General features: G+C 41.3%; 1 protein-coding gene across 1 annotated transcript in view; it reads left to right on the top strand.

The window, feature by feature from the left end:
• The window catches only part of RPL38 (ribosomal protein L38), a 312,431-nt gene that overhangs the window by 181,778 nt on the left and 116,942 nt on the right, over positions 1 to 13,711 (top strand). The gene's annotated exons all lie outside the window — the stretch shown is intronic.

Raw genomic sequence — 13,711 nt, 5'->3', positions numbered from 1 at the left:
AAGAAAGGAGGGAGGGAGGGAGGGAGGGAGGGAGGGAGGGAGGGAAGGAAGGAAGGAAGGAAGGAAGGAAGGAAGGAAGGAAGGAAGGAAGGAAGGAAGGAAGGAAGGAAGGAAGGAAGGAAGGAAGGAAGGAAGGAAGGAGGGAAGGAAGAAGGGAAGGAAGAAAGGAAAGGAAGGCAGGAAGGAAGGAGAGCAGCATATAATAGAGTTAAAGAGAGGAGTGGGAATCAGGTAGCAAAAGACTATAAGAGCCAGAGGTCATGATATTGATTATTAGAGGCAACAAGTAGCTATGAAGTTTATTGAGTAAGAAAATGACAGTCAGATCTGCACTTCAGGAAAATCACTTTGGCAGTTGTGTGTAGGGTGAATGGGAAAGGAAAGAGACTTGAGGCAGAGAGAACAATTAGAAAACTATTGTAATAGTCCAGTGTACGGAGGAGACTGACCAATAAGAGCCCAGTCCTTAAAGCATGCTCGAATTTGCCCTTCCTTGTGTGTTTACAGATTTACACTGGGCCCTCAAAGACTAGTCCCTCCATTACACTCAGATGAATTTAAGCATATTAGGCTGCAAAGGAAAATAATAAAAACAAAAACAAAAATACCTTACCAGAATTCTCTCTATAATGGTGAGTGAACACAGAAGAACCCAGTACCCAATTCCCATCTAGAAGACAGAAGTGAGAAATGTGCCGTATTAACTCTATGAAGGCAGGAACTGTCTTTCACTTCTTTTTTATATACCCAGCAACTCATAGTAGGTACATAATAAATGCTTATTGACTGATTCAATCGGGCCCTCTCATTACAGGATACTTACCTAAAATCAGGAAAGAAACAAAGGCACCAAGCCACTGTAGGTAAAGCATCCAGGTCACTCAACCAGGAAGCTCGAAGTAATGCTTTTTTCTCAGAAGCCACCAGGGAAGAGACTGAGAGACTGATCTCTGAAACCTTTCAATAGATACTCAATTCTGGCTCAGCTTCTCCTAGTCATCCATCCTTCTAACTTCCAACTAGAAGATTTTTGTTACTATGTAATAGCACAAACTCCTCATTGCCAGTAGGCTCACTAAGTCCTATTTGTTTGAATAGAGCTATGCAGAGAATACCTGCACATGATCTGTATAATCCCCTGAAAAGAAGAAATTTATACATGCTCCAAGGACTGCACCCTCATTGGCCAGTCCCCCTATTATACCAGGCAAGAGGGTCTGACTTCAAGTGATAATTGTACAACTGGATAGATGGGGCTAGTTCAAGAGATAACATGGAGGTAGAAATAGCAAGATTTGGCTGTTGACTGATGATGAGGGATGAGGAAGAGTGTTTGGATCAAGGAAAATACTGAGGTGGCAAATTTTAGTGACTAAAAGGATGATTGTTCCCTCCACAGAAGTGGCTAAACAAATTATGGTATATGAATGGGATGGAATAGTATTATACTGTAAGAAATGATGAAAGGGGTGGTTTCAGAGAAACCTAGGAAGACTTGTATGAACTGATGTAGACTGAAGTGAACAGAACTAAGGGAACAATTTATACAATAGCAACAATATTATAAGGACAAAAAACTTTGAAAGACCTATTAGAAACACTGATAAACACAATGACCAACTACACTCCCGGAAGACACATGATGAAACATGCTACCCACCTCCTGATAGTGAAGTGATAGACTTAGGGAACAGATTGAGACATATTATTCTTTGGACATGGAAAATGTAGAAAAGTGTTTTGCTTAACTATACATATTTATAATAAGGTTTTTGTTTTCCTTGCTTTCTCAGTGAGGAAAAGTGGTAGGTAGAGAAGGTAGTTTTTTTTTTTTAATTTAAAAATTTTTTTTAAAGAAAGGTGATGTGACTTGGCTGGGATTGTGTGCTAAATAAGTCGCCCATATTCCAAGTCCATCACTCTATCCACCATTTCATACTACTGCATAACAGTACAGTTTTAGGTATATTGAGTTTGAGGTGCCCTTGGGAAATCCAGTTTTGACATGTCCAATAGGAAGCTGGAGAGGTATGACTGGAGGTTAGGCTGAATATAAAGATTTGCATAGAGATAATCATTAAACCCATGAGAGATGATGAGTTCTCCAAATGAGAGGAAGTAGAGAATGAGTAGAAAAGGTCCTATTACAGAACTTTGGTTTATACCTGACATTAGAAGGTGGGATATGGAAGACACTTAGCACAGTGCCTGACACGTAGCAAAGGCTTAATAAATGTTTATTGAATTGGATTAGCAAACAAGATTGAGAAGGATCGGTCAGATATATGGGAGGAGAACGAAGGGAAATTGGTGCCACAAAACCCCAGAGAAGAGGATGCATCTAGAAGGAGAGAATGGTCAACAATGTCAAATGCTAGAGAGGTTGAGAAAGATGATAATTTTAAAAGACCATTAGATTTGGCAAGTAAGAGATAATTGGTGAATTTGAAAAGAGAAGTTTCAGTTGGGTGATGGAGTTGGAAGCCAGAACACAAAAGCTTTAGAAGTGAGAAGAGAAAAAATGGAGGCAATGAGCCTAGAGAGCTTTTTCTGGGGGATTGACTGAGAAAATGAGAGATATAGGGTAATAAAGTTTGAGGCCATGGTAGCACCTAGTGAAAATTGTTCAAGTATGGAGAAGACTTGAGTATGTTTGTAGGCAGCTGAGAAGGAACTACTAAATTTGGAAAGATTGAAAATCAGAGGGGAGGATCATTGTGAGGACAATCTGTTGGAGAAGACAAGGGGAGATAGGACCAAGGATACATGTTAGAGGCATTGGTCTTGCCAAAAAGAAGGCCCACCTCTTCTTCTAAGACTAGAACAAAGGAGGAGAGAAGAGGACAATTTTGAGGAAGGAATGTTTTTCACAAAGAAAAAAAATTATCTCTGTATATGTGTGAATTCCAGCTGAAATCCAAAAAATAGATAAGTGCCTAGTTTGTTGGGAACATAGAGTTCCTGAGGGTGAATACTATAAAATAATGGTGTAAAGGTAAGTCAAAGTCAGACTGTGGAAAACCTTAAGGCTGAGAATCCTCCATTTTATTCCATGGGCCACTGATAGTTTTTTAGGAAGAAACTGACATAATCAATTCTGAGAATTAGGAAATAATTTGAGTAGTTTTCTTCCATCTTAGAGATGATCATAGCCCTTTCTAAGCTGAAACATCCTCATCCTTTTCCCCCCCATCCCACTCCTCTGTGCACCACCCTGAGCTCTGACCAACCTCAACATCTTAGCAAACCACACATCCCACCCCTGGAAACACAAACTAATTAAAAGCCATCCCAGTGTCACATCCTGTACTCTACCATATGCCTTCACCATCTGCAGACTTTCACAATTAATAATACTCTTTTTGCTCAGCTACTTCTCTCTCCCCCTGTCGCTCCCCACTGCTCCCTGCAGTCAGGGAAGTGTCCTGTGAAATCTCTCGTGTCTAAAGAGTCTGGCTCCCTCCCTCCTTACACACCTCAGCAACATTAGTATTCAACTTTTCCTCTGTAAAAGACCCTCTTCATGCCAGTTTGATTTTATTATTATGCCAAGACACTTGCTTAATTCTATGCTGTCTTTCTTCTGCACTGTTGATTTACACTGTTAGTGTTTTAATTATACAATTCAGCACTCCTTAAAACATGAAAAACTACTCAACTTTTCAAGCAATTAAAAGGCAGTGGAGTATATCAGCAGATCAGAGATGAGATAAGTAAATCAAGTAATTCAAAAACTCATTTGGTGAAAATGCACCATCCTACCTTAAAAAGAAAGAGAGAGTGCAGAGCAGTTTCCCAGGGCCCTCCTGATGGGGGACTTCAAAGGCCTGTCTTCTTGAATCCTGACTTCACTTTTTTTATATGTCAATTTCTCTTCCTGCTTCCTCCCTGGTGTACTCACCAGCTCCCACTCTTAAAGCAGGCTCAGAATCACTGACTTGTAGAGCTTGAAGGGACTTTATCTAGTCAAACCGTCCCTTTTCACAGTTGGGGAAACTGAGGTTCCCTAAAAAAGAGGAAGCCATTTGCCTATAATCACTCAATGAGTAGGTCAGTTAGGTAACTCAGTGGATAGAGTATCAGGCCTAAAGTCAGAAAGATTCATCTTCATGAGTTTAAATCCTGCCTCAGACACTTATTTACTCACTGTGTGTGACCTTAGGCTTAACCCTTTTTGTCTCAGTTTCTTCATCTGTAAAATGAGTAGGAGAAGAAAATATCGAGCCTCTTCTTTATCAAGATAAAGTCAAAATGGGGTCATGAAGAGTCAAACACACCTGAAACAATTAATGAGTTCATGGTAGAACAGGGACAAGAACCCAGCTCTTTCTAGTGAAAGTCAATTGCACTCCCCACTTATACTAAATTTTTCAATGCCCTGTCCCCTCACATCTTGGATTGCATCCTACTTTAATATATTTTGCGCATATAACCAAATACTCTATTTGACATTCAAAACCCTTTATAATCGAGTCCCCTCCTACCTTTCCAGTCTTCTTCCATCTTACTCCCCAACACATACTCTTCCATTCAACGATACTGGGCTCCTGACTGTTCCATAATTAAGACACTACATCTCTGGGCTCCAGACATTTTTTCAGATTGTCCCCCAGGCCTAGAATGCCATCCCCCTCCCACAACCGTCGCCTCCCACCTCTGCTCTGGCTACTGACTTCTCCAACTTCTTTTAAGTCCCAACTAAAATCCCACTTTCTACAGGAAGCCTTCCTTAACCCTTCTTAATTCCAATATCTTCCCTCTGTTTATTATTTTCTATTTATTCTGTATATAACTTGCTATGTATATATTTGTTTGCATGTTGTTGGCCCCATTAGATTGTACTGAGTCACTGTCCTAGAAGAGAGGGGCTGTCCTTTGTCTCTTTGTGTATCCCCTGTGCTTAGCACAATGCCTCACGTATAATAATACACTTAAATCCAATTCACTTGCAAGTCAAGACATCACCCTCCTGAAGTCATTGGTCTTCTTTGAGAATGAAGGATGAACAACAATATAATAGGCACCATACAAATGTTAGCTATGTTAGTAATTATCATTATAACTATTATTATTATTGTATTTGTTTGCATGTTGTCTCCCCCAATTAGATTATAAGATCCTTGAAGGCAGAGACTTTCCTTTGCTTCTTTTTATATTCCCAGTGCTTAGCTCAGTGTTTGGTACATAGGTACTTAATAAATACTGATTGACTGAGATGCAAGTATTCCCTCCAGCATTTCTGATTGCAACCATCAATATCTGACCATCCTGTACAACTCTTGTTCATGTACTTCCATGAGTTCACTGTGGGTGATAATAGGGGCAGAAGTGAGGTGTCTACTCAATGAATTGGGGCCCCTTCTTGCTTTCTATTGACATTATGTGAAGTATTCAAGCTTTGCATCCTTCAGTCTCACCATGGAATAATGGATATTTATATAGTGTGGATGTATATATGGCACTGTGAAGTTTATAAAGTGATTTACATACATTTAAGACTCATGTGGTATGGGTACCATTATCCCCATTTTACTGAAAAGAAAAACTGAAGCTAAGGAAAGTTAAGTGCATGTCCATGGTCACACAACCAATAAGCATCAAAAGTGTGGTTTGATACAGGACTAGCAACTCTATCCATGGTACCAAGTTGCCTCTACTTTGGATATAGTATGGATGACAACCCATTCTCTTTCAAATCATCCTTTCCTATGTGGTGTGAGCATCACTACTGGATGGGTGATGGTAAGGAGAGACCTCAGCAGTTGAGAGGCAGGAAGGAGAGGGACTCTGAACTATTTGTCTCAGAACAACTACCTATTTGCCTCAGAACAACTCAGGGGCAGCTAGGTGGTGAAGTGATTAGAGCACCAGCCCTGGAATCAGCAGGACCTAAGTTCAAATCCAGCCTCAGATACTTACCACCCCCCAAAAAAAAACTAGCCTTGTGACCTTGGGCAAGTCACTCAACCCCAATTGCCCTACCTTCCCCCCTCCAAAAAGCAAAAACAAAACAGAACAGAACTCAGAACAACTATCAAGGAAAATGTCCCAACCTGAAAGAAATCAGATTAAGGTGTGGTATAGGCAAAGAGGGCTGGGCTGGTAGTTAAAAGGCCTGATTCTTAGCCTTAGCTCCATGACAGATTAGTTGTGTGACTTTGGACATATCACTCAGCCTTTCTTAGCTTTAATTTTCCTATCTGCAAAATGAAAGTGTCTGAGCAGTTCACCTCCAAAGTTGAAAGTGATCTCTCCTCCCTCAAATTTCACAGAATATTTTGTCTGGATGTCTTTGCATTTATTCAACTTGCCCTTATAACATGGTTACTAGTACTTTGGTCCTTTTCCTCTTCAGTTCCTTGAAAAGGACCTGCATCATATCTCTTTGGATTCCCAGTGACTAGTCTAATGACTTATACACTTAAATGCCTAAGAAAATGTTTGTTGATGTGGGCAAATCACTTCCCCTCTCTGGACCTCAGTTTCCTCATCTGTAAGATGAATGTGGTAGACTAGATTTAGTCTAAGTTTATGTCCTATTTTCATATCCTCTGATCTCATGGAATCAAGCTGAAAGCCAGCAAGATTGTGAGTCCAAATGGAAAAACTGTCCATCAGAATAGACTTGGATTCTAGCCAATTATAACTTTCATGGCAGGCAGGACAGGACAATCTACCTTGAGTAGGTAAGCCATGTCCCCAGGATGCCAGAGGTATCATGCTATCTCTTTTCCTTCCACAGTCCTTCATTGCAAAGGGAGAACAGCACAGATAGGAGCCTACATAGGGTACATGCCTCATTACCCTCTAGGCATAGGCAATGTTCTTTTTCATCTTTGAATCCCTAATATCCCATAATAGGTGATTAATAAATGTCTACTGACCTGAATTGAATTGAATTAGCAAGGCCCAGCCAGTCTGCACTGATGCTTGGCTAATGAAAATGGCTTCTCAGAAATAGTAGCAGACCACTTCCTTCACCCCTATGCCTACCCAGCTTACCCTCCTGTAAGCTCTAGGTGATTTTCCCCATCTAGTACACCACACTGAGAACTTATGGAAACCATTGATTTTCCATCCAAGTAGGAAGGAGGTTAAGATGGGAAGGAGTAAGAGGAACAAAGGCCCACAGTCATCCATCACAGCAGGAGTTGGAAAGGTTAGAGTTGCCACAGGCCCAGCATTCACTAGGCTGTCTGGGAGGTGGTTACTGAGCAAGAGAAGCAGGCCAAGTGTTTGCCAGGGATGAGAAGGAGAAGGGCCTGGGAAGCTCTTACTGTGTGGAAGATGAAGACTCAGGAGCCTGCCGCATTCACCCATGTCTGGCTAAAGACAGGGCCATGCTCTATGAGCATGTTTGAGGTTCTCTGGGCATCGTTCCCCTCATCCTTCAATTGTCAGCTGACAGGATTACATACGATGAGCTGACATGAGCGGAATGCATATCAGATGGCCTGCTTAAGCATACTAGGAAGAACATAAATATAACCCATACAAGGTAACCCATACAATTTGCCTCTGGGGTCTGGGTTCATTTTTCAATTCAAGGACCAAATGCACTGAGTTGGTTAGGGGCCTGTGAGTCTGCCCTTCCCTGGAGATAATCAATGTTTGGAAGGAAGGGCCTATGGGAAATTTTGGAGTTGTTACAGTCCAGTTACCTTCCATTCAAAAAAACTCTCATCTACCTACACCCAAATTAAAATGCACTATTGCCTTAGGATGTCATATTTTGCACATAGTAGCTGCTCAATACATGTCTGTAAAGGAAATATGCTTATTCTGTTCAGTTTAATGACTAAAGGACAAGGACTAAGAGAAGGGCCCTTTAATTATTGGATATCTAACCCTAGTTCAAGGTCAGAACTCAATTCCCTTACTCATGAAGGTAGTTAGAACCTTTCCATCTAACTTTCCAACCACCCCTTAGTTTCAAATCCTGAATAAGTAACAAGTGGATAAAGGCAAATTTGCCAGTTATAGGCAAACTGAGAACCATGCAGGCCATCCCATACCAATCCAACAAAGGTGGGCATTCTAATCATCATGAAGAACACTACAGAAAAAAGTAGCTACCTTTCCCTTGGTTGAGGGATCACATACATATATTTTGACATTCACTGTAGTATCGCATCATGGCACCCATGTCCAGTTTGATGATGGACCCAATTTTTAATCTCTTCCCTTCTCATAAAGGGGTCATTATGATTATTCAATTAAACAGAAAGTATGTGATATCTCTGATAGGCATTAATGTGTTCCACAAACAATGACATTCAGTGGAAAGCATTGACATGATCATCTATTAATCCTGACCCCAAAGAAGAGAACCTTTGATTGACCAGTCCCTAGATAATTCAACAGGCCCATGGTTAACACCCAGAAATAAGTATTAATGAAGATACTATCTGCTTCATCCCTCAAAGCTCTTTGGAATGCCAGCTCAGTAGTTCACAATTTGACCTACTGGAGAACTTTCCAGGACCTTCATGCCTACTTTGGATGGTTCAGGCCATTCCAATGGTTTCCATTTGGACCTGCCCACAATAACCAACATTACTCATTGCCATAAGATCTGTACTAGCACTGACTTACAAAAGAATCATATCCATCTCTATAATACATTCACCACAAATAGGGCAGGATCTTCCACACACCTCCACCTGAGCAAGGATGCCTCTTCTTCTACTTTTCTTCCTTCAAATCCCTCAATGGAAATTGGGGAACCTCTATAAATTTATTAATACTCCCCAGGTATAATAACAACCCATGTGCCAGTATCCATCAGTCCCTTAAATGTTTGTTCATCCTTCCCTCCCCATACTTTTCTAAGCTACCATTACTTAGGCATATGACCTCTGGTCCCCTCACAGTCCTGTAGTTAAAACAACTCACATATTAAGAGAACCAGAAGAAAGCCTCTATCACTTAGATCTCTGAAGAACTTTCAGAAAGACATGGATGACAGTGATACAAGATGAGAACACATAGAAGAGTTATAATCTTCATGAGTAAAGACAACATTCTCACACATACACTATCACAGATCTAAGTATGTGTGCAAAGTAGAGGGATCTATAATGCTAGGCACTGGTAGGAGGAAAGAAAAGAAAAGAAAAGAAAAGAAAGAAAGAAAGAAAGAAAGAAAGAAAGAAAGAAAGAAAGAAAGAAAGAAAGAAAGAAAGAAAGAAAGAAAGAAAGAGGAAAGGAGGAAGGAAGGGAGGAAGGAAGGGAGGAAGGGAGGAAAGAAGGGAGGAAGGGAGAGAGGAAAAGAGGAAGGAAGAGAGGGAGTAGAAGAAAGCAGAAGAGTGGGTGGGTAGGTGGCACTGTGAGTAAAGCGCTGGACCCGGAGTCAGGAGGTCCTGAGTTTGGTTCAGGCCTCAGACACTTAACATCCACACAAAAAAGCTAGCCGTGTAAACTTGGGCAAGTTACTTAACCCCAATTGCCCTCCAAAAGGCAAAAAAAAAAAAAAAAGAAGAAAGCAGAAGAGAGGAGAAGAGGGGAAAGATGATCCCTGCTCCCCATATGTACTATCTCACCTCTTCCTCAAAGGTCCTATGGAAAAAGTATTACTATACCTATTTTACAGATGAAAAATTGAAAGCTAGAAATGTCAAACAACCTACTGTAGCACCAATGCAATATTTACAGCACCCACAATCACGATAAAGACCATGACTATAAATATCTCATGCTGTTCAATCGCAAAATATACCAGATTCTGGTAGAGGTAGAGGACAAAACTGAAGCATTTATTTAGACACCGGAAAAATGACTCCCAAAACCAGTAAGCCAATTCTGACAGAGTACCAAAGATATTCAGAGCCCATAATAATGCTGAGAGCCACAGCATCCTTCAGCCTTCCCACAAACCAATACAAAAATCAATATTTACTCACAAACCTCTCTCTCTCTTTGCCTGAGCTCCTCTCTCCCCCACCATCTCTCTGGCTCTGACCGGCTTCCTGTGGGTTGTGCTTCCCTTCAGCAAACTCCTCCCACCACAGGCTCCATGTGACTACATTCAGCCTATTAGGGGGCAGAGTTTATCTTCATAGCAGGGAAGCTTCCTGTGGGCTCTGCTCCACCCTTTAGCAAATTCCCTCCACCACAGGCTCCATGTGATTACATTCAGCCTAATAGGGGGCAGAGTTTACTTTCAAAGCAGGGGAGGTCTTCAAACTCCCCCCTAGGTCTATTAAGGGGCAGGAAAGACCTTCAAATTCCCATTCCCACTACACCTACCTAAAGTCACATAGCTAAAAACTAGAAGCAGGATTTAAAGTCAGGTCTTCTCTCTTCTCCCAACTCCAAATCCAATGTGTCCTTTCCACCGTGTTACTCTGATGAAACAGATACTTCATAAATCAGAAGGCATTTTACCTACTAGTTAGCACTATGTGTTCAACATACCCATTGCTGTTGCCTCTCACTGCTGAGTCCCAGAAACTTACCAAAATATGCAATATAGTTTGGTGATACCACAACACTAGCAGGGGATGAGGAAAAAAAATGTCATCCTTCTATCCTTCTTGTAGAAGCATTTAAGTAGTACAGTGAATAAAGAACTAGGCCTGGAGTAAGGAAGTTCTACGTTCAAATCCAACCTCAGATACGTACTAGCTATGTGACCTTGGGCAAGTCACTTAATCCCTGTCTCAGTTTTCTCAACTGTAAAATTAGGACAATAACTGTACCTATAGCACCACCACCACCCCTAGGGTTGTGAGGATCAAATGAGATAATATTTGTAAAACACTTAGCACAGTGCCTGGCACATCATTAGCACTATATAAATGTTAGCTATTATTGCTGTTATTTCAGTAGTAATAATCATTTTTAAAATTCCTTTTGTATGGCACCCTATGGCTACAAAGCATTTTTCTTACAAAACCCTATGAGTATTATAAGTATTATTGTTCATATTTTACAGAAGAGAAAAATTGAGCCTCAGAAAATTTAAGTGACCGGCCCATGGACACATAATGAGTAAGTGTCAGAAATGTAGTTTGAACCTAGAACTTCCTGACTCTGGGTCTAGCACTTGTTCAAGGTCACACAGGAGATTCATCTTCTAATTCCAAATCTGATATTCATTCCCCTTACACCACAAATGCAGAAAGTTGTCCTAGAAGACCACCAGGCAATTTCTCTTGGTTCAGTCCCTAGCATGCTTCAACTACTGGAAGTCAAGTCTCCATTTCTATCTCTGTCTCTGTTTTTAACCCTGTAAACAAGTCTTGAGAGTCAGGATATCACAAGTGAATAGAAGGCTGGTCTTGGAGTTAGGAAAACCTACTGTGTTCACACATGAACTGAGTGACAATGAACAAGTCATTTAAGTGTTATGGGCAATCTTGGGCACAGACAAGTTGCTTGTCTGGATTGATGGAGGGGATTTTCACTCTGGGACTACCTTACACTGATGAAATCACTGGAAGAACTCTCCATCTCTAAAGGGCATTGCCATCCCCAAGGAAGTGATCATTTTCCTTGTTTGGGCTTCCCCTTTTCCCTTGGCCTTGCTCCTCCCCCACCCCATCCTAAATCCACCTCCATTTCCTTTAAATAATACAGAGATTACTTCCTGTGAAAGCTAATTTAAGCAAAGTAACAGAGACTATATTTAATGTAAATGGAATAAGCAGAATAGGGAAGATTTATAGCAATAATAACCTGCTTGTAATAATACCGAGTAGGTCACCTACCTAAGAAACAGTGGTTTGAAGAGAAAGAAATTTACCTCCCCAAAGAGCTAGGTACAGGTTCACCAGAGTGTTACCTCATGGTCAAGACCCTATAATCTTATTAAATATCATCAATCTTATTAGCTCTGACTGCTTACTTCCCTGGGTCATGGATGTCTGGAATGAGGACTGAAATAGGACAGGGGTCCTGGGAGTCAACGAAGACTGAAGGTAGTGCCCTGGAAAATGGCAGCTACCCAAGAACCAGAGTCACCATCCTGAAGAGTCAATGGATGGAGATCTCTATGGACGTGTCCTCATGTCCAATCTGCTCCTCCCAACCAGCTCCTTGTTAGCACTCCCCACCCCATTAAATATTATATATTCACTATGTACATAATTTATATCTACTTATCTGTGTATATGTTTTCTCCACTTTGTTCTCAAGTTCCTTGAGAGCAGGCATTCTTGTTTTGCCTCTATATCCTCAGCATGTATCAATGTGCCTGCCACATAATAAGTGCTTAAGAAATGCTTTGGAGCAGCTAGGTGGCACCATAGTGCATAGAGTGCTGGGCCTGGAGTCAGGAAGACTCATCTTCCTGAGTTCAAATCTGGCCTCAGACAGTTACTAGCTGTGTGACCCTGGACAAGTCACTTCACCCCCACTTGCCTCAGTTTCCTCATCTGTAAAATGACCTGGAGAAAGTGATGGCAAATCTTTGCCACTCCAAATGGGGTCGTGAAGAGTTGGACATGACAGAAACAGCTGAGGAACAATGAATTCATATTATTGACTGGTCCAGTAGCTAAAGAAGCTAAACCAAATCCCTGACCCAAAGAGATGAGAAAAGATTGTGAGTTGGTCACAAGATCATGGGGAGACCTAGAAGGGAAGAAGCAATAGAATCCCCTAGACTAGGCCTCTTCCATCTTATAGAACAGCTCCTGCCCGGCCCACTCTGCCTGCTTGGAGGTCTGATACAAGAGCCCCCTCCCCCTACTGCTTCCCTCCCACCAGAAGGAGAGAGATCTGATTCCTCTAATAGCTTGCACTCTGTGACTGGTTCCACCTCATCCCCAGCCTCTCCCTCCACCCCTACCCCCCCTCCATGATAATGGTTTGTTAGGAAATTGGTAATTTGGAGAGGATCATTAATGCAGTGAACAGCAATATTACACAAAAGGATTATGGCTGGCTCCCTAATGCACTGAGACTTTATGAATGTGTTTGCATGAAATCTCTCCATTATGCTGATGTCCTCCTAGGGACAGGCAAGGGACACTGAAATGGGGAGCAGAGAGGGAAGCAATTTCTGAAAAAGGAGATGGGGTTGCTTGTAAGAATCCCCCAAATGACAGTCTGTTATTTGTAACTCCTTAAAAGTATATTTAGTTTATAGTGCCTGGCACACAATAGGTGGTTAATAAATGCTTGACTCAACTTTGATTCAATAAATTCAATAAAAACTTGACTCAACATTGATTCACTTTCCTCATCTGTAAAATATTGATGGAGAGAGGGGATATGTTATTTTCAGTCCCTTTTCAGCTCCAATATTCTATGATTCTCTGGAAGATTCAGCACTTTTGCCTAGCATAGGCAGGCATGGTAAGGTTTTTTTCCCTCTAAGATTAATTCCTGTTTACTATAAGACAGACCCAAAAGATCCAGCCCAGATTCAAGTATCTCCCATCCGGGGAACTCCTAGAAGATGGACTCATTCTCATTCCTAGCAGTCATGTCCTCTTTGATCCACTAACACCAGCCTCCTGACTGTTTCATGAACAAGATGCTCCACATCTCTGAGCTCTGGGCATTTTCTCTGACTGTTGCCTATATCTGGGCTTTCCCTCTCATAGGCAGAGGCCTATTAACCTCCCTAGCTTCCTCTATGTCCCAACTAAAATCCCATCTTCTATAGGAAACCTTCCCCAAGGCCTCTTTCTCTAGTGCCTTCCCTCTGTTAATGATTTGCTATTTATCCTGTATATAGCCTGTTTGTGTATATCTGTTTGTT

This window comes from Petaurus breviceps, unplaced genomic scaffold, assembly GCF_028583685.1.
Source record: "Petaurus breviceps papuanus isolate PSGF00001 unplaced genomic scaffold, PetGlider_PUasm1.0 90925, whole genome shotgun sequence".
NCBI classification, from domain to species: domain Eukaryota; kingdom Metazoa; phylum Chordata; class Mammalia; order Diprotodontia; family Petauridae; genus Petaurus; species Petaurus breviceps.
The sequence above is the reverse complement of the archived record's forward strand: the minus strand, read 5'-3'. Positions and strand labels throughout refer to the sequence as shown.